The sequence below is a fragment of the Podarcis pityusensis genome (genome assembly GCF_964106645.2).
Source record: "Podarcis pityusensis genome assembly, chromosome: 7".
NCBI lineage: Eukaryota > Metazoa > Chordata > Lepidosauria > Squamata > Lacertidae > Podarcis > Podarcis pityusensis.
Genome location: NC_138031.1, coordinates 35,754,512 through 35,772,968, shown reverse-complemented (window position 1 = coordinate 35,772,968; position 18,457 = coordinate 35,754,512). Strand labels below are relative to the sequence as shown.

General features: G+C 48.1%; 2 long non-coding RNA genes across 3 annotated transcripts in view; one reads left to right on the top strand and one right to left on the bottom strand.

Moving 5' to 3' along the window:
- Nucleotides 1-4,553, bottom strand: part of LOC308481381 — a 277,693-nt gene extending 273,140 nt beyond the window's left edge. Inside the window, exon 1 of one of the 2 annotated variants that reach the window (XR_013988610.1) lies at nucleotides 4,001-4,553. This is a non-coding gene — a long non-coding RNA (uncharacterized lncRNA). The remainder of the gene's footprint in view (nucleotides 1-4,000) is intronic. The other variant, XR_013988611.1, reaches the window with a different exon arrangement.
- Nucleotides 4,554-5,136: 583 nt separating this feature from the next.
- LOC308481424 lies at nucleotides 5,137-9,412 on the top strand. The gene is made up of 2 exons (XR_013988666.1): nucleotides 5,137-8,252; nucleotides 9,232-9,412. It is a non-coding gene; the product is annotated as an uncharacterized lncRNA (long non-coding RNA).
- Nucleotides 9,413-18,457: the final 9,045 nt, after the last annotated feature.

Here is an 18,457-nt window from a genome sequence, read left to right as displayed (position 1 = left end):
AGCGAAGGAATCGCTCTTAACCAATGAATAAAATGCAGCACATTTCCCCCATTGATCCAAACGGGCTTTGCTTAGGACTGTGCTGCTAATCGATCACTTGCTTAAATTTACATACAAAAAAACCAATAGTTTCAAAAAGGGGGCAAGGGGCATTCTGTGCTTTTATATGACAAATGCACGTGTCACAGCAGGCGCCCTCTTAAGAGAAGAATCCTCACCTATGTGGGAAAGAAAGAATGCCTTTTCTTGGACGACACCTGCCCCACGGTTTTCATACTAGTAGGGAGAAGTACCACTGCTCAGTCATAGAGCACTTTGCATGCAGGAGGTCCCGGTTTTAATCCTTTGCATCTCCATTTCAAAAGGATAGTGGGCAAGACCTCTCCTAGAATCAATTGAAATACTCTGATGGATTAAAAGGTGCCCCCCCCCAAATAATCAGGCAATAGATTCTCCAAAACACTGGGTGGGGTTTGATTTTAAATATAAGTTATATTTATAATGGGAAGCTGCCAGTCAGAGCAGATGAAATTGGACCAGCTGAACAAATAGCCTGACTTGATTTAAAGCAGCTTACCAGGTTAAATAGATTAAACAAAAACAAAAACAGCATTTTAGGAAATCTGTTGCCTTTGCAATTGGAGGCATCTTTTTTTTAACCTGTCAAAGTATTTTAACTGATTCAGGCGGCTATACCCACTAACCTGGGAGTAAGCCTTATTTAGCTCTATGAGACTGATTTAGAGCTGGATAGCTCAGTCAGTAGAGCATGAGACCCTTAACCCCAGGGTGGTGGGTTTGAGCCCCATGTTGGGTAAAAGATTCCTGCATTGCAGGGGTTAGACTGGATGACCCTATAGTTTTATGATTCTATGACTTCTGAGTAGACATGTATGGGATGCACAGCAGTCTAACCAATTAATCCACTGAAAGCACAACTCTATACACATCTACTCTGAAGTCAGTCCCATTGAGAACAAATAACGTGTTTTCTAGGATGATACCTTTACACAACTTTTATACTACCTTAGCTGAGTGGTAGAGCACATATTTTTTATGCAGGCTTGATCCCTGCCATCTCCATGAAATCTATTAAAGTCATTCACAAACAGCATAATGAGTACAAATGAGTAACTCTGTGAGACACTTCTAAGCAGATATGTGTAGGATTCTACTGTAAACGGCATATTCCTACTGTCCACCAGAAACTAAGTTTCCCCACCATTTCATGCCTTATAAAAAAAATAAAACACATTCAGATGGTTAACATCTAAATTCAACATTTTCAACACTTGGTACAATCACCTAATCATGACTTTGTGAGCATCTTTATTCCAATGCTACTTGATTAATGACACTTTCTATGAATCAGAAATGGGTAATTTATGTCACTAGAGAATTGTGTAAGGATATTGTAATATACGAGGAGCCTTTCTCCCTTTCAGCTACAAACACTCCCATACATCCCTATGGGACAAGTATAGCCATTCCTCCCAGCATCAAGAGTCTACACTTTAAAGTTGATGAGGCCAATGATAGAATACCGTACTCCACAGCATGAGAAAATGTGGTAGAATTTGACCTTATAAAATGGCATATTAATACAAGTAAGGGGGGGGCAATCTTACTAATTTAGGAGAACATGTGAATGTTATTCAAATATAACACTTTGCAAAACCTAACCTTGACATTTTCCTTTTCTCTGTCAGCAAACCAGGGGAAAGTTGCCCATTATCTAAGATAATATTAGCTCTAAATGGTATGTCAAAGAGAATCTCATTCTGGTACCATGCATTAAATTCACACCAGGCTACCCCCCATTTAAATATACTGCAATCTGTTCCCTGTACTACAACATATGAGAATGAACGGGAAATTGTGTATACCATTATCGTAGAATTTACTGATATGGTAACTTGCCTTTACAAAAAAAGGAGGAAAAAGAAGAAAAGAAGAAAATCTAAGTTAAATAAACATATATTCAAATCACCCAACCGAAGCCATATGCTGAAGTAGAATTTGACATTTATCAACATTAAATGAGAAGGTTAAATGTTGTGATTAACTGTCACAGTTATTCTGTGGTACACATGAGAAGGAAGTCAGTGGGAGTTTGGGAAGACAAGGAATGCTGGATCAAAGCTTCCAAATGCAGAAGATTAACAGGGAAAATATGAAGATTTACTGAATTAATGCACACCCTGTGTACCAAACCAACAAAGAGTTTCAAAACAATAGGGCTCTTTTTAAAAACAAGTACCTGTGAAAGCAACTGATCTTCTAAAAGAATGGCATTACAGATGCCACAATCCTGGGTGTAATAGGCTTGGGTTGTATTTTGGAGGGTCTTATTAATTCCTTTGGAGAATGACTTGTAAAAGAATTATTCATCCTCCCTGTGCATAAATTCCAAAAAATAAAAACAATTCACAGTACATATCGAAATTATTTTCAAAGTCTATGCAGAGAGGAGAGAATACAAAACTTTTCCCCTCCCCAGACTACATTTGAAAGCTTGTCAGCACTCAGCATTAAGGCCTTTAATCCCAGGCTCTAAATAATTTAGATAACACTTGATTACTCCTTTACTGAAATGTCAACTTCTGCAAAATCTGAGGAACACAATCCTGAGAGGACAAAAAAGAGGAGACAGACAATGTTACTACTGTAAGCGGGGAGGTGAATATCTCATAAATGGTGCAAGTCTTGGGGTTCCCAGTGTGAATGAGGGGAAATCCTTAGGTGGTGTCATAAAAGATCTTCCTTGTCTTCATCAGTAAAGCCCTGAGTGTGGGCCCCTGCAGTCCAAAAAAAACCCCTGAATATGCATACCACAAAGAATCCCATCTAGATAATTGTGCAGATACTTTCTTTCAAGTTTATCTGAGTGCTTTTACCTGTTTAGTGATACCAAGCTGATTCCCACATTTTTTTTTCTTTTTAGAAATTATTTACTAAAAAATATCCTCCACCGTTTTGTAAATCAAAAAGACTCCTTTTAAGAAAGCAAGTTCTCCCACCCCAGAATAAATAGTTTGAAAAGCATAAGTTACCCCACCCTAAGATACACAAGGGATTCAATCTGTACAGTCTCTTCACAGGTACAAATTGCTTTCTTCCACTCAGGTACATATAAGGCTCTGCCCTTTAACAACAGCTGCAAAGCCTGGGCAGTTTAGTCTGGCAGAGAAAACTATCTATCTCCCTTTTTTCAAAAAGAAAAGAAGAAGAAGCTATCTTGCTTCCAATCAAATTAAATATGCTGTGGAATTCTGTGCATGCTTACTTGGATGTAAGCCCCACTGACTTCACTGGAGCTTAGTCCCAAGTGTGCACATGATTGCTCCTTTACAACTCAGTCCTATCTCTGTTTGCTAAGAGGCAAGTCCCACTTTGTTGAATGGCGCTTACTCCCAAATAAGTGTGCATAGGACTGCAGCCTTAGTCATGCCCTTGGAGGTAAATTCAGTGGGACTAACCTCTCATGAATTGAATTTAGGAGGGAGAAACAGTAGTAACAAATTTATTGTATTAAAGGGGGGGGTACCTCTCATGGGTTTGATATATAGGCATCGACAAGTTATTATACTCATACATTGCAGATTATATAGAGACTTGCTTTCTGGGCAATTCAGTAAATCCTTCACCTTAAAATAAATGTGAACTTTTAAAAAATACCCAAACAAAGAAACAGTCATTTATACTTTAAAGCATGAATCATAATCACATATCATAGAATCATAACACTGTAGAGTTGGGAAGGTCTTTTGCCATCTCTGCTCGTAGAGAAATAATTTCCTTCTGGTTAGTAGCAAGCATTCTACACTGGACAGTACTAGGCAACACAAACTCCTGCCAGAGTCAATACACTATGCTATGAAAGAAATCCTCAGACAACTTCAGGAATGACATCTAATCCATCAGCTCTAAAGCACATGGCCCAGTTGCACACACACACACACACACACACCAAACCCCTTTCCATTTTTAACTCCCTCACCAAAGTAGATGCTCAGGAAGCAGCTTTCCCTTCCAGGATCAGTCTCAGCTCCCAGCTAGGCCTGGGCCATTTGACCTAAAGGCATCCTTACTTGCAACAAAGTCTCCATCATCTTCAGAGCCAAGGAAAGAGAGAGAAAGAATGAGAAGGCCAGAAACAGGGGGAGAAAAGTCCAGTTCTCTTGTGGTCTGAGTTGGAAGCTTTGTTATGATAAAAGGAAAGGGGGGTGGAAAACTTTGGTCCAAAGTGCCAATGGGAGATCTTGCTTTCAGGAGGGCCTGTTGAGGGAGGGTGTGTGTGTGTGTGTGTGTGTGTGTGTGAGAGAGAGAGAGAGAGAGAGAGAGAGAGAGAGAGAGAGAGAGTCTTTCTTCAACTCTGCTCCTCTTGTTTCCAAAAAGGGCCTCTGGTCAGTGCTGATTAACGGGGGGGGGGGCTGGATTGTGTGTGTGTGTTGTTGTTGTGAAGTGTAGAATAATAGGAGATGGCCGGTGACCCAGCAAAGCCTTAAAACCTCATGCTACTTTATTGTGGCAAGCTGAGAAAGAGGGCTTTAGGACGGAGACCCCAAGCACTGACCCGCACGCATCCTGCGGATTGCCTATTCATTCCCTCAGCCTTCCAGTCGCCCATTGTTTGCCAAACAACAACGGAGATTTCACACAGAATGTAAAGCCCCTTTTCACATCCCGGTCAGAAAGGGAATTTTTGCAGCAGCCCTGGACTTTTCTTTTTCTTTTTGTCCGCCTCTCCCCCCCCCCTCCCCCTTTCCGCGATGGCTGTTAGCCTGGATTTTCTAGAAACAGATTCAGAATGGGTGATTCCCGCGCCTCCTACCCTCCTACCCCGCGTTTACATCCCTCAGGCTTTTTGAATTCAGCTCAAGCAAAGCAGGATGTTGTTGTGCCTTTCCAGGTCAAAATGGTGCGCTGCCGCTGCTGCAGCCACAAAAGGGCCTCTCTAATGCTTCATTGGGAGGGAGGCAAAGCCGAGGCCTTGGCCACTGTTTCTTCTTGACCACCTCATTTCCATCGACAGCACTAGCAACTTAGAACAAAAGTTTATTTTGCCTAGCTGGTGCGCGCGCCTGTGTTTTGAAGAACACAGGGGAGAGAGACCACTAGAGACCAATATTTTAATCGTAAACTTTACTCACTCATTTGTTTTTTTTTTAATCTGGCAAGGCAAAACCTGACTTCTCATTTCTTGTCCACTAAAAAAAAGAAAGAATAGCAAAGAGTTATTCTGCGGCAGGCAGTTAAAGCAACAACGACCACCTGCTCCGCTCTCTTATTTACTCCGCAGTAAGTCCCGTTGATTTCAATCAGATTTACTCCCAGTTCATAGGGCAGCCTTCCGAAACTCTCCCTTGGTTGACCCGCAGGTTCAAACCACGTGTTTAGATTCGGACCTGCTTTTATGGAAGCTGATACGTTTCCTGTTAGAAGTAAACCCCATTCAGTTCAATGGGACTCGCTGCCTAGATTGCAGCCTAAGTGGCGCTTCGTCTCCAGCTCAGTAGCCAGAGGCGAGCGCGGTATTATTGTATTGAGCACAGAAACACGCGTCCACTCAGACTGAGCATCCGCTTGTGAGCGACTCCAGGCTGGGTTTTAAATCCTCGAGTTCAGATCTTTCTTCCCTTCCTTTTCCCCCCTGTTCTTTTCTCTTTGAAAGTGGTTGAGAAAGGCAGGGCGCGCCGTTTATTTGTGTGAGATTTCGTAACAGCTGTATCGCTCAACAGCAATTTCTCCTTTTTCAGTTTATCCCACCCCCACCCCCCATTGCCATAACGTTTACATCCGTTTGGCGTGGATCTGGGACCAAGACGGGAGGCTGAAGGTAGGCGGAGAGAAAAGCGATCGCGAGGGAGAAGCCGACAAGGTCGAGTCAGGGAGAGAAGGGAGAGAGAGAGGAAAAGCCAGTTTGGTGACGTCTGAGAGCGACAACAAACACTGGCCGTGCAACGCTAGACGTGTCATCTCAGAAGTGAGACCCTTTGAGTCCAAGGGGTGTTAAGCGTGTAGAGGATCGCAAAAGGGTGGAGAGATCAGGGAAATCGCACCAAAGACCAGCACATTTCAGTCCACTGGATTTCAAGGGGAGGCGGACGCGAGCTTCACTCTCGCATCAAATCGAATTGATCTCAAAAGCGCTTCGACTTCGGCCCACGAGCGTTGACCAAGTATTGATCAAATTACTCGAAATGATATCACTGCCGCTGTTGCTACTTCCAGTCCTCGAGATGGGGTCATTAATGATCTTCCAAACTTCCCAGACACAGGAAAAGCGAAGTGAAGGAAATTAAGCAATGTGAACGTTTCTTTCTGCCCACCCCGTCGCCTGAGAAGCTCCTTGGGTGTTGAGTGTTTTTCAGCCGCTCAGTAAGGTCTATCAGCCTTGTTCCCATTTTACAGGCGAAAACCCGAGGCTTTCCTAAAGCCGCCAAGGAAGAACTGAAACGCACGTCCTCCCTCCTAAATTGCGAACTGTAGTTTGCTCCTGGGAGATCTACAATTCCCAGCACCCTTAAGAAACTACAGTTCCTCCCATTCTTTGGGTGGGTGTGCTTTAAAGTGTGCGGTGGGGGTTGGAGTGTCTAAGGGTGCCTTGGGGACCCGAGTGTGGGAAGAGACCGGGGGTGCTTCTGGTTTCTGTCCGCCAAAAGGGCTGGGGAGACAAAGGGATGGACCTGGTGGTCCACACACGTTGCCTTTCTTTGCACTTTTAGCCTAGCCTAGGATTGGATGGCTTGGAGATCCACCGCAAAGCTAAGGAAGGGAAGAGGGAGGGCCAAGGCGTCCACTCACTCCCCCGCGCGTAGTTCTTCCTCTCCCCCATTGATATGCTAATGTCCCTTGTGACGAAATCACAAAGAACACCTTGGACTCGGAGCGCTCTTCTCCCGCCCCCTAGCGCGGCCCTGTCCGGAGAAATGCCTCGCTGGCTGTTGCTGTAGGAGCTATAGGAGCTGCCTCCTACTGAGCTATAGGAGCTGCCTCGGAATAAGGGGACGGGAAACTCGTTCAAATCCCCACCACCGGTCACGTAGGCTGGGTTGCAGTGCAACTAGGAACTATAAGCAATGGAGCTGGCCTGGAATTCAAAGTGGGGCAGCTCACAGTCAGCGGCAAATTCTGAAGTGCAGGCGCTCTTCGTGTCCCCACAGTAAAGTCCCCATAGCCACGCCCTAGACAAACCGATACCAACTTTGACCAGTGCAGACAGTGTGGTATCAAGACCAAGTCAGGTTTTAATCTCACTCCCACTTGGCTTAACACAGCCTAATGAGGAGCTCTGGAGGACTCAAAAGCTTGGTCATAATGAAAAGGACTTCTTTCTTTTTGGGGATGTTTCAAATTAAAAGGGGCAGTTTAACCTTTAACCCGCAGCTATGCCAACGTAACCAGCCTCTTCCTTAGTTTAGCTTCTTGGGGCGCGGGAAATTGCCCGGGGAGATGGCATCATCATCTCAAGAGATTACATCATCACTACAAGAGACGAAGCAATCGCTCCAGGAGATTACGTCACAGCCCCTGCTCTAAGATGAAATGTTCCACTACACCACTGCTGCAGATCCAGAAACCGTAGAATTCATGGGAGGCTTCGCTACTGATTCCACGAGGAGATTATTGACAGCCAAAAAGGAGTCCTAATCTCCAGGCAGAATTTTTCAACAATATTCCAACTATTTCCTCCACAACACACACACCCAACTTGGTCTCTGACACTGCACACTTCTGTCCCCCACACCATCAAAACCCATTCGATCTGGATGTACTGTTCTGGGTGAATATTATTCTCATTTGTTTGAAGGAGAAAAAAAGCAAGCCCCTAATATTAATTCCATTTTATTTTAATTTATTTGGGCTAGTATCTCCGGAAAGGGCTGTGCATTGCTATCAGAACAGAACCATTTCCTACACGCCAAGTGTTTTTAATAGTAGATATGATCGCTTCCACTTTCCTCGTATCTTTCCGTTAGGCCTTAGGTAGTCCGGACAGCTGGATGCTCGCTATTAACCAGTTTCTACCACGTGGCGAAGAACTCGAAGGAACTGTAATCTCCCCTCGGAGATCCAGGGGCACTTGGCGACCCGTCCCTTCTTAACCCATCACCTTCAGTTGTCTTCCGGCGTGGCTTGACCCAGTGAATTTCCACCAAGCCATAAGCATAAGCGCCATTCGAGATCCGTCTAGCCGCGTCTCCCTTCCTCCCAAGTATTTCATGTCGTTTATTTAAAAACACCCAAAGGTAACATGAGGTCTGAGAGAGAAAGACAGAGAGAAATCATGACTAAAACTAGAAAATACATGTGCAGGGGGTGGGGGGGAGAGAAGGGGTGGGGGAAAGAGAGAGGTGGAGGATTAGATTCCTTCATTTCGTTTTGGTAATCCTAAATACAGCTATCTCTGGCTCTTTAATCTCCCCTAGAGTCGGATTAGGACCCATTTGAGCTAGGACAGTTGGAATCTGCTGACGGGAGGGGTGGCGGCAAAGAAAGCACCAAGGGGGAAACTTTATATAACCAAGGCTTAGAGATACCCCTCCCAAGGTGTGGGGGGAGAGAGACATCTCCCTGGTGACCTATCCTACGCAATGGACCAGCCTGGGAGGAAAGGCATGCACTGCCCTTCCTTAGGGTCATGCGCATTATTAACAGAAAGAAGGCTTGCTTTGGAAACATTGACAGCCCCAGAGCTCTTTGCTGCTGCCAGTCTTCTTTCCTTGTCTCCCCCCGCCCCAAGGCCAGCCCGCTTCAGGAAGCTCCTCGATGCCCAAGGAACTACACCGGAGTCTTTTTAGCATCTCATTTCACTGCCTGTTGACAGAAGACTCTCCCGCCCCGGAGTTCCCTGCCTCCGCATTAGCAAGGCAGGCGGTCAATCGGCATTGGGGGGGGGGGGGGGAATAATCCGCAAAGGGAAGAGATTCCAGTTCCGAAAGGCCGGCGGGCGGGAGGAGGGGGGCTGTGCCTAGGCGCTCAGCGCAAGGCGCCCTTACCTCTGCCTTGAGTGCACGTGTCTTTTCTGCGTGTGTGTGTGTTACTATGGCTCAATACTGTACATCAATCATGCCTTTTTAATAATAACAACAAAAACAATCCCCTTATATTTGACTAAAACGTGCTCGTTCAGTAAATGTCTGTGGTTCTCAATAAATAAGAGATTAATGTTTTTGAAGGGGAAAACGTCCCCCTCATTATGTACATATGCGTGTTTTCCTTTAAAAGGTACAGAGCGCAATTTTTAAAAACAACAACAGCAACCTCCTTAAGCGATTGAAATATAAAGACTGCGTGGGGCTCTGCGTGAATGTGCAAGACATAAATCTCAAAAGCTGAGCTCCGCTGTTTGATTGCAATGCTACGTTTGTGGGTGACTAGATTAAATAAATATATTTATAATCCTGGATATGTGTTTGGAATCTAATATCTTGTTGACAAACACGCACCCCTTCTATTTAAGATTAAAGTCCTCTTTTTTTCCTTTTTCCCCTTTGGAAAATGCCTGTAATCCTTTCGGAGAGATTTTGTTGCTCTCCGGACTGTACGGGAAAGTAATTGTGCAGATTGTAGGGTTGTGTGGCCTTTGCGGGATGCGGGGAGCATGCGGGGTAGGGTGAGGGAGGTCCGAGGTGGAGGGGGCGCGCTCAGCAATTTACACAGATCTCTTCCCTGCGCGCGCGCGCATAACGATCAATTTTCCGACCACTCCAACTTGACTTGATCTTTTTCAGAGGGGGAAGCAGACACCCATGATTTCATTATGCCAGAGAGAGATGGGAAGGGAGGGAGGGAGAAGGAGAGGGTGGTGGCGGTGGTAGAAAGCGACCCGCATGGAGGACAGGCCGCGGCCATGTAACACATCTTGGAGGCAGCGGCCAGAGCTGCTCTTTTGTGCTTGCAGCAGCCCCCGTGGGGTTGCTAAAGAGGTGCCTGCGAAGTGGGAACCGAGGCCTGATGCCGCTGATTAGGATGCAGGAAGCGACCTGCCCTCTATTGGAAGCGGAGAGGAATGAGGGACGCCGGGTGCGCGCCAGAGGAAGGAGGGGGAGAGGGAGGGGGCGAACAGCGAGGCGGCGCTGCAGCAGCAGCAGCAGCGCAGCCAACAAGCCGGGCGGGCAGCCGGGGAGGCGAGCAGGCTCCGCTTCCCGGCTGGATGTCAAGCGGACAGCGACGTGCATCTTCCCGGCCAAAGGTGCCGGGCCGGCTCTTGTTCTGCAGACCTTCACTCTGGACAGACGGACGCGCCTCGTCCTCTGGCTACTGGGACTACCAGCAGCTCCCTCTCTCTCCCTCTCCCACCTAGCCTGACTGACTGACTGCCGTAAGTACCGCTGCAAGAGGCGTTACTGGCACAACCCGGGCCGTCGCGGGGCTTTGGGGGTTGCCTCGCCGGCCGGGAGGCAAATTCAACGGGAAGGCAGGGGGGCGGCGGCACGAAAGGCCCGAGAGTCGCGGCCCGCGGGTTGTGGGGCGGGGCGGCGGCAGAGTAAGCCCCCTCACGTGCCGTCTGGGGCCGAGCAGCAGATGGGCAAGTCGAGGTCTGCCTGGGGAGATTATAACCCGACAGGGTGGGGGTGGGGGGGCGTCGGTGGAGGCGGGCAGAAAACCAACGGCTGCTGCCCGATCGGTGGGCGCTCAGAGGCGCTTGCTGAGCCGAGTGGTGCGCGGCTGCTTGGAGAGACCTGCCGGCTTGGGTGCGCAGAGGGAGTTCAGCTTTCGGTTGGGACGCCACCATTCAAAATCGTAACAGTAATAATGCGTATTTTTGTTTGTTTGCTTGCTTGCTTGCTTTTGCACGGGGCTGGCCCGCCTTCAGGACTCCCTCCCTCCCACCACCGCTTTCTCTTTCTCTCTGCCGCTTTGGTGAGGTTCCCCTAAAACCCAGGCAGATCAATGGCCGCCTCGGTCGGTGCCCCCTCCTCGCTCGCCCACCCTGGTGTGGGCGCGCGCGTCCCCGGGATCTCTCTCTCCGTGGGGACAATTTCCAAGGTGGCGGTGCTGGCGGAAGGGCAGCGTGAAAGCCTTCCGACGGGCCTTCCTTTGTGTGGTGCTGAAGCTGCGCGCCGCGGCTTTGTGCTGTGATGCCCGGGGAAAATGGCGAGGGGCCATTGTGCTGAGGCCGGGCTTTTCTGGGAGGGAAGGAAGGAGGGAGGAGAGTGAGAGAAGAGGCATCCCTCTCCTAAACCTCACTGGTCCTTTGAAAGGAGCCCCTCACTCGCTGGAGAGCTGCAAATCTCGCCCTCTGGTTCTCTTCCTCCTCCTGTCAGTGCGGAAGACGCCCATGCATGCCTCTGAGCCGGCCCTGCTTCTTCCACGATGGTGACCCATGCGCAAAAGTCAGCCGGCCCGCCTTGGAGACGAGCGGGGCTGCGAGGCAGCCATCTGTCCTGTTCATGGGGAAAGAGTCTCGGGTTGAGTCTCGCCCCATATCACCCAAGCGGAAGATCACAGTTTCTTAGGGCAGACTGGGAGCTAACTCAGAGAAAGCATCGTCCTATAGTAGGAGGGCGCGGGTGGGGGGGGGGGCAGAATAAGATGCTTTTCCTTTTTCAGACGTTGCGCTCCGCCTGGTGTGGGGGAATTTTGATCGCAACAGTTCACCGTGTGCCGTTTTTCATTTTCAGTAGGAGGCTGAACGCTTAGAGCCAATAAATGGCACACAGTCCGTGCATATGGAAACGGGTTTGTTGTTGCTGCTGTTGCTGCTGCTGTTTTCAGTTAATTGTTAAGGACTCGAAAGATACTGCAAAAAAAGGAGATATTCTGCTGTGCGGAAATAATGACCATCCGGAAGATTGTCCTTCCGGTTTCGTAAAGTTGTAGAAATCCTGGCAGAAATAAGTGATTTATTAAGATCGAAATCTGTGTGCATATGTTTTTTTGCTTAAAATGCTTTGGGTTGTTTAATTTGTTGTAGCAATTTTTAAAATAATTTTTTTTTAAAGGCTCCACTTCTCCAGAATCGATCATTCTTTTCAGTTCTGTTACTCCCTCTTTTTACGCATTTTATTTATATTCGTATCGAAGTCGTGTATAATTGTTAGACATTGGTGCACTAGTGTTTCGTATAGACAAGAAGCAGAAAAGTGGTTTCCACTGACCAACCAATGAATCTCTGTGCGTCTCTGTCTCTACACTCCCTACATCCTGCTGAAATCCGTACTGTAATCTACAGCTTTACTAAAACAACAGGAACGCCCATGATAACTTTTTAAAAAATTATTCACTTTCTGTTGGCTAAGACAGTATTTATTATATAAAACCTTTCCTTTTAATGTCAATGTTACTGTTAAGAAAACAAGAATTTATCAGGGAGAAATGTAGCATTAAAAAAAAAAATTCGCCTTATCACAGCCTGCTAAAACAAAACAAAAATAAATAAATCGAAACTGTGGAAAGCAAAGCGATGTGCATGCGTTAAAATGGACCCCTTTCTGTCGCTCGTCATAGAGATCAAAACCATGGACAGCGAACGGATATTAAAGTAGGATTATCTCGATGGAATAATAATATCAATATTATCGTCCTGGAGGCCATCATTCCAAGCAGGCATTTGGTGGAACTGCCTTTCTTGAACGTCTGTGCTGCGTGTCGTCGTCCCCCCCCCATCCCATCTCATACAGTTGTATAATGTGTCAAACCGTGCAGAAGCACCTCTGCCATGCCCCACTGCAGACTAAGCCGTCAAAGACCATTCTTAAGCAGTTACAAAACCACACACATTTTTTTTTGTCACCAGCCAAAGAAAGCGCTTGTGTGTGTGTGTGTGTGTTTCTGTATCCTTTCGAATTCTAAGACAAAAGAAAAGATACAGTTCAGTTCTTCCATTAGCTGAGTGACACTGGTATAAATTAAATTGATTTTATCAGCGGCCAACTTCCCCGATTGGAAAAATTAAATGCCACACTGACAGACAAAGATAACACAGGAACGATCTATAGAGCGCAAGAGGAAAGGCAGCCTCGCTCCCCTCCCCCTCGCCTTCTATATTGGCGATCTGCTCTTCTCATGACACAAGGGACACGAAGGTCGAGTTTTGCCTAGTTGTCGGACTGGAGTGATTGAAACCATTGTTTGATTCGGAGAGACTGAGCTGATGAGTCATCGACTTTAGAGGAAAGCAAAGCAACAGTCGTGGCTTGAAGGCAAAAAGCGTTACTCTTCGGTTCAAATCAGGCTTTTAAAGCCTTCTCAAGCCTTTTAAAGCCTTCTCAGGCCTTCTAGAACCCGCACAAAGAGACAACACCAAACCCCGAAGTTTCCATCCAAGTCTTTCTCTCTCTCTGGCTATTTGTCACACGAGCTAACGGTACAAGGCCTTCAAGAGAGGCAAAAGAGACAGACTGCCATTTCCATCTCTCAGCAGCAGAGCGACTCCTTATCTTGACTGTGTCGGCACCGCAGCCACAAAGGACACTGCTGTTCTTCCCTGGATTCCTGAAAGCAAATAGATGGTTTCGCCTCCCACCCCCGCTTTTTTTGGGGGGGGGGGTTGATTTGCGAAAGGAGGGCTGCAGCTCTGACCTCCTCTGGAATAAGCAGTTGAAGGAACTTGGCCCAAAACTTTGGAGGATTTACTTGGGTGTTGACAATCCACCAGGCCGCTCGCATTGACTCTGGCGCAGTGTCACGCAAGTCAACGGAGCGAGAGGTTTGTGGATCGCGCCTCCGAGGCGCTCGCCCTCAATTCGCATCGGTCCTTCCTCTGTGGGCGGTTACAGACAGACAACCCTGTACCACCTTAACTACCGCGTGCGTGTCAGCTCTTGGGAAGTCAGCCGGCTGCCTGACAACCAAATGACCTTAGGGGTGAGGTCTCTGATTTTATTATTACACCTCGTACTTCTGTATCATCCTCGCTAAGAAGTGTTGGGAATTTTGAGACGCACCATGGATGCTAAAACAATATGTGGCTAAATGCTGATGTTTGGGTGCTCTGGGTTCTCCTTTTGCCAAAGAATGAAAACAAAACAAAAACAAAACAAAAAAAAACCCCGACTTGTCTGCTGAGATGCGTGTGCCTGCATGTGTGGATTCACCCAATTCCAAGTTTGTTCCACCAGCTTGCTGGTACACAGAGGAGAAGAACGTCCTATAATCCTTCCGCAGTAATCTAGAGAATCTACAGCAGTTGCATTAATTACTGGGCAAAACTCTTCTTCTCTTCCCCCTCCCCCCGCCGCTCCCCCCCCCCCTTCTCCTCGTTGCGATGAGGAAGGACTCTGGATTTTATATAATGCAGACTTAGCTGCGATCAACCCTCCCTGCCCCTCCCCCCCGCCTCCTCTCTCCTGCGCCTGGAGTATTTAAAGCAAATCTGTTCTCATTTCATGGAAGGGGTGGGGGCAAGAGAGGCTGGGAGCTCGAGACAGCCTTCTGTTGCTGGTAAATGAGGACACTCTGTGGCAACCGGAGCAGGGCTGCGGGTGAGGGGGTGGGCAGGATCTGTGCTCTGTGGAAAGCAGGGTGTCCTCTTGTCCTCCGGGCCGGATGGAGGCCGCGAGGGGAGGTCTAGCCTCTCCTTTGGGCAGAGATTGGGCGCCGGATGGGGCTGTCATAGCGAAGCGAGGTCGAAGCTGAGGCGGCGTCAGAGAGGCTTTCAGCCCGGAAAAAAGGTGGACCGTGAAGAAGGGCGAAGCGGGAGATGCTCTCCGCGGGGACTTAAGTCGGGCTTTTGGTCCCAGCAGACCCCCAGGCAGCCGGGGGCGGGGGCAGGAGCTCCGGCTGGGGCTCGAACTCGCTGCTGGCTGAGCGCAGGGGCTGTTTTCAAGGACACGGGGAGATGATCAGGACTTTGGGAGCCAACATCTGCCTGCCTGGTGACGTCAGCAGCCCCGTGTAATCCTCTTGTACGGGAGGCAGATGCCTTATTTGTTTGGCTGGAGAGCCATTAATCCCTAATTCTGGAGCAGCGAGCGAGGGGCGCGCACACGCACACCGGACCGCTCCGAACCAAGTTCCCCCCGGAAAAAAAGAAACAGAAAGAAAAGGAGGTCGCTGGCTGCCTCTCCGCGACACTCGGAGAGATCAGGCTCGCTGAAGGTTTGAAGGCGATCGATGGATTTTCCTCTGTTTCTTGAGTAAGGGGGGGGGCGTTGTGTGTAACTGGGGGGAAGGGTAACCTTTTTTCGTGTGCCTGCGCGCGCGCGCGCCTTAATACATTGCTTTGTTGCGATTCCCACATGGTGGATTGATGCCTCCCTCGGTTTTGATTTTGTTTGGGTTTTTGTTTGTTTGTTTTGTTTTGTTTTGCACGGGGAGAAAGTAAAGGGTTAACGCCGCTTGGATCCGAGGCAGAGCTCCGGCAACGTCCTTTGTAGCTGGCGGGGCTGTCATTGGGGCCGATCCCGCGGTCCTAGTAGCAGTAGGAACTGTGCTGCTTGCGTTCCGAATGGATCCGGATTGTATCCGGATTGCTCCTGCTGCTTGGCTAGGAGGGAACTCCAGCCTCTCTCCTCCTCAGACGGGGCAGACCCTCCCTTCCTCCTCTTGCTTTGCCCTCCTGCTTATTTAAATCCCCCACAACCTCCCCCCTACCTCAGCTGCCTTTGTCATTTTCGGCCGTCGGACAGCCGTAAAGTTCAGGCGTCGGTTCCTCCCCCCCTTAACCTCTTCGCCTTTGCTTCTCTTTCCTAGGACACCGGGGGTATGACGCAGAAGGCCTCCGGGGCGCGACCTGCCCTCCGCCCGCTTGCTCCGGAGTCCGATGCCACCAGCCACGGAAGACTTGGGAGAAGAGAGCCACGTCCTTTAACCACCCATTTCCACTGGGATCTGAGTAGAGCGTCGCAGCAGTTGAGCGAAAGGCATTCAGGCGAAACTTCAGAGGCGCCAGTGGGCAGAGGTCGATCTGTCCAGGTTTCGGGCTGGTTTCTTTGATCACTGATGGCCTGTTCCAGCGTCCTTGCAGAAGTCCTCCAGAGTTCAGAGCCACTGCGGATTTGACGCCCGTTGAAACGCTGCCAAGTCCTAACCGTAGCCGTGTTTCTGTTGTTGAGTTGTCTCGCTCTTCCTCCTCCTCTTCCTCCTCCTCTTTCCTCTTCCACTTCCTACGGCACAGTCCCTGTAGCCAAACCAGATGGGCTGTCCTAACTCTCCCGGGAATGGGCAGGTGCTCTCGAGTTAATGTTTTCCGCTTTACAAAGCAAGTCGACACGCATCCTGCCTCTCTCATTGGCGCACATCGCGCTACACGACTAAGATATGTTTATATAGGGTAGATATCCAGAACCCTCCTTTAACAGAGAAAGGATGGAGATGCTTAAATGTCCCTGATGCGCAGGAATGGCTCGTGTGATGGGAGAGGGGAGGGCAGGCGAAATCCTCTCCTCTTCAGGAGCAATCAGCGTAAAGCCGTGTCATTCTGTGGTCTTAAGAAATTAAAGAGGGGGAAAACGAGCTCGCTACATTAGAGCAGCTTAACTAGGTGGCGTTCGAGGCAATCTTTAAGCAGACTCTTGCCTGGTGGAACTGGCAGATGGGCTAAGGAAGCGGCCTCGAATTTAAAGCCAGGCCCGGAGCATAAAGCGGGGTGCGGGGGGGGGGGTGCGCTGAAGATGAGGGCGGGGGTTGCTTTGCCTTCTTTCATCTTAAAGGTCGCTTGCCATTTTGTTTGCAGAGAGAACGTGACAAATCCGAGGCTTTGCCTCTCCGTGTTCACAGCGGACCTTGATTTAATGTCATACAATTAAGGCACGCGGTGAATGCCAAGAGCGGAGCTTGAAGACACCGTGGAAGAGCTGGTTTGACCCGCCCCCCCCCCCCCACAGACAGAGTTAGAAAAGCCCCGAGCCAATGCAAATTCTTCTACTCCCATCTAAGGCGCTAGTCCTATTTGTGTGGTGTCGGGCGCCCCATTTCCTCTAGATTCCTTGCCTTATCATTAAAGGTGCAGCATGATGTCTCTTACCCATCACAGGTAGGTTCACAGTTGTTGTTTTTCCAGAGCTTCTTGCCTAAATCATGTAAAGGCGTCGGATAAAAAATAAATTCATTTGATAATATGATGGCATCGCTATGTTTGTTGATTATACACTCATCTCGTGTAATCTGCGTCAAGTTAGAGAAGGTCCTGCGGGGAGATACTTCGGTTTCTCAGTATTGTTCTCCACGAGATGGTGGTAAGCTGAAGATGGCATAAAGCTGGAGAATCCCTAGGTTTCTGTCTGCGGGGTGAAAGCTAAAATATCGTGGTTGCCTTTTTTTAAAAAAGTGGTGTAATATACAGTATCTGCAGAGCATTTCGGTAAAGAGAGCGGTGCTAGAGTGGGTGGGTGATGTGGCCCTTGAGCATCCATTTTTATGGCTGTCTTTGTTTAGCCTGGGCCTAAAACCGCGGGTGAACAAAGGGAGGCAAACCATCACTGTCTGCATACTGGAAACGGGCAGAACATGACCGCTGTCCACGGTGCTGAAGTCAATTTTGCCCGTAACGCTGACTGTAGCTTATATTTATTAACGAAACAGTGGCACGAATGCTCTCCGTAGATTTAGGTACACTCGACTGTAGCACTCGGTTTCACGATCTAGTATTCTCTACCACAAAACAGTAGGCTGCAATTCACATCCTAATGAACTTAATGATATATCCCTCATGGATATATATATATATTTATATGTAGGGAGCGACTTTCAAGATTTCTTAAGATTATTCGGATATCTAGAATGTTTTCAAAATTTATTAAATAGATGTAGTTTCCTTATACAAAGGAAGAAGTGAAAAAGTCTTGTGCAGCTACCAATATATTAAAAGAAGGATACCACCTCTTTCCTGAAAACGAGTGATATGCACATAGCAGGCTAGTTATGGACAGACATTTAATCTAAGTGTGGCTATTAACTCTCAAATACGCCTAATTATGAGTTAATAGGAGAGAAAAAATACGCCCATGAAACCAGTTGATAAGCGGGTCCTATGCTACCAGGATAAGGGAGGATTTCGGACCAGGTGTACTCAGATTTTCACCACCACTTGGCAGGACAATATAAATGGTAGCATACCGCGTTGGTAAGAGTAAATTGCCGGTTGGTAAATAGTCCCCTTCAATTCACGTCTATTTCCTCTTTTTTGGGCTGGAATCGGTACTGTAGCTTTTGGCGCAAAGCCTCGGTTTTCGAATTACTGCCCCAGAGTAGGGCCTGAGCGAGGCTGCAGCAACAGCGAAACAGCTATCAGGTAATGGAAGGCCAGGTGCCTCTAGGACACGCTGTTCTTTAATCTGGATTAAAATACGGGAAAGCGGATTACCCGCTTGGTATCTGAACCGGAACACTAGAAAATCCCGATTCTGCAAGCACAGCTGGAGGCTGGTTGGTGCAGGAAAAGAGAAAAATCTCACAGAAAGAAAAGGCGAGTGGGGCCTATCTTGCGAAAACAGCCATTTTAGTCAGGCATCCTTTTCGCTCTCGCTGCATCTATCTGCTGCCAACCTGCTAATCCCCCGCGCACTTC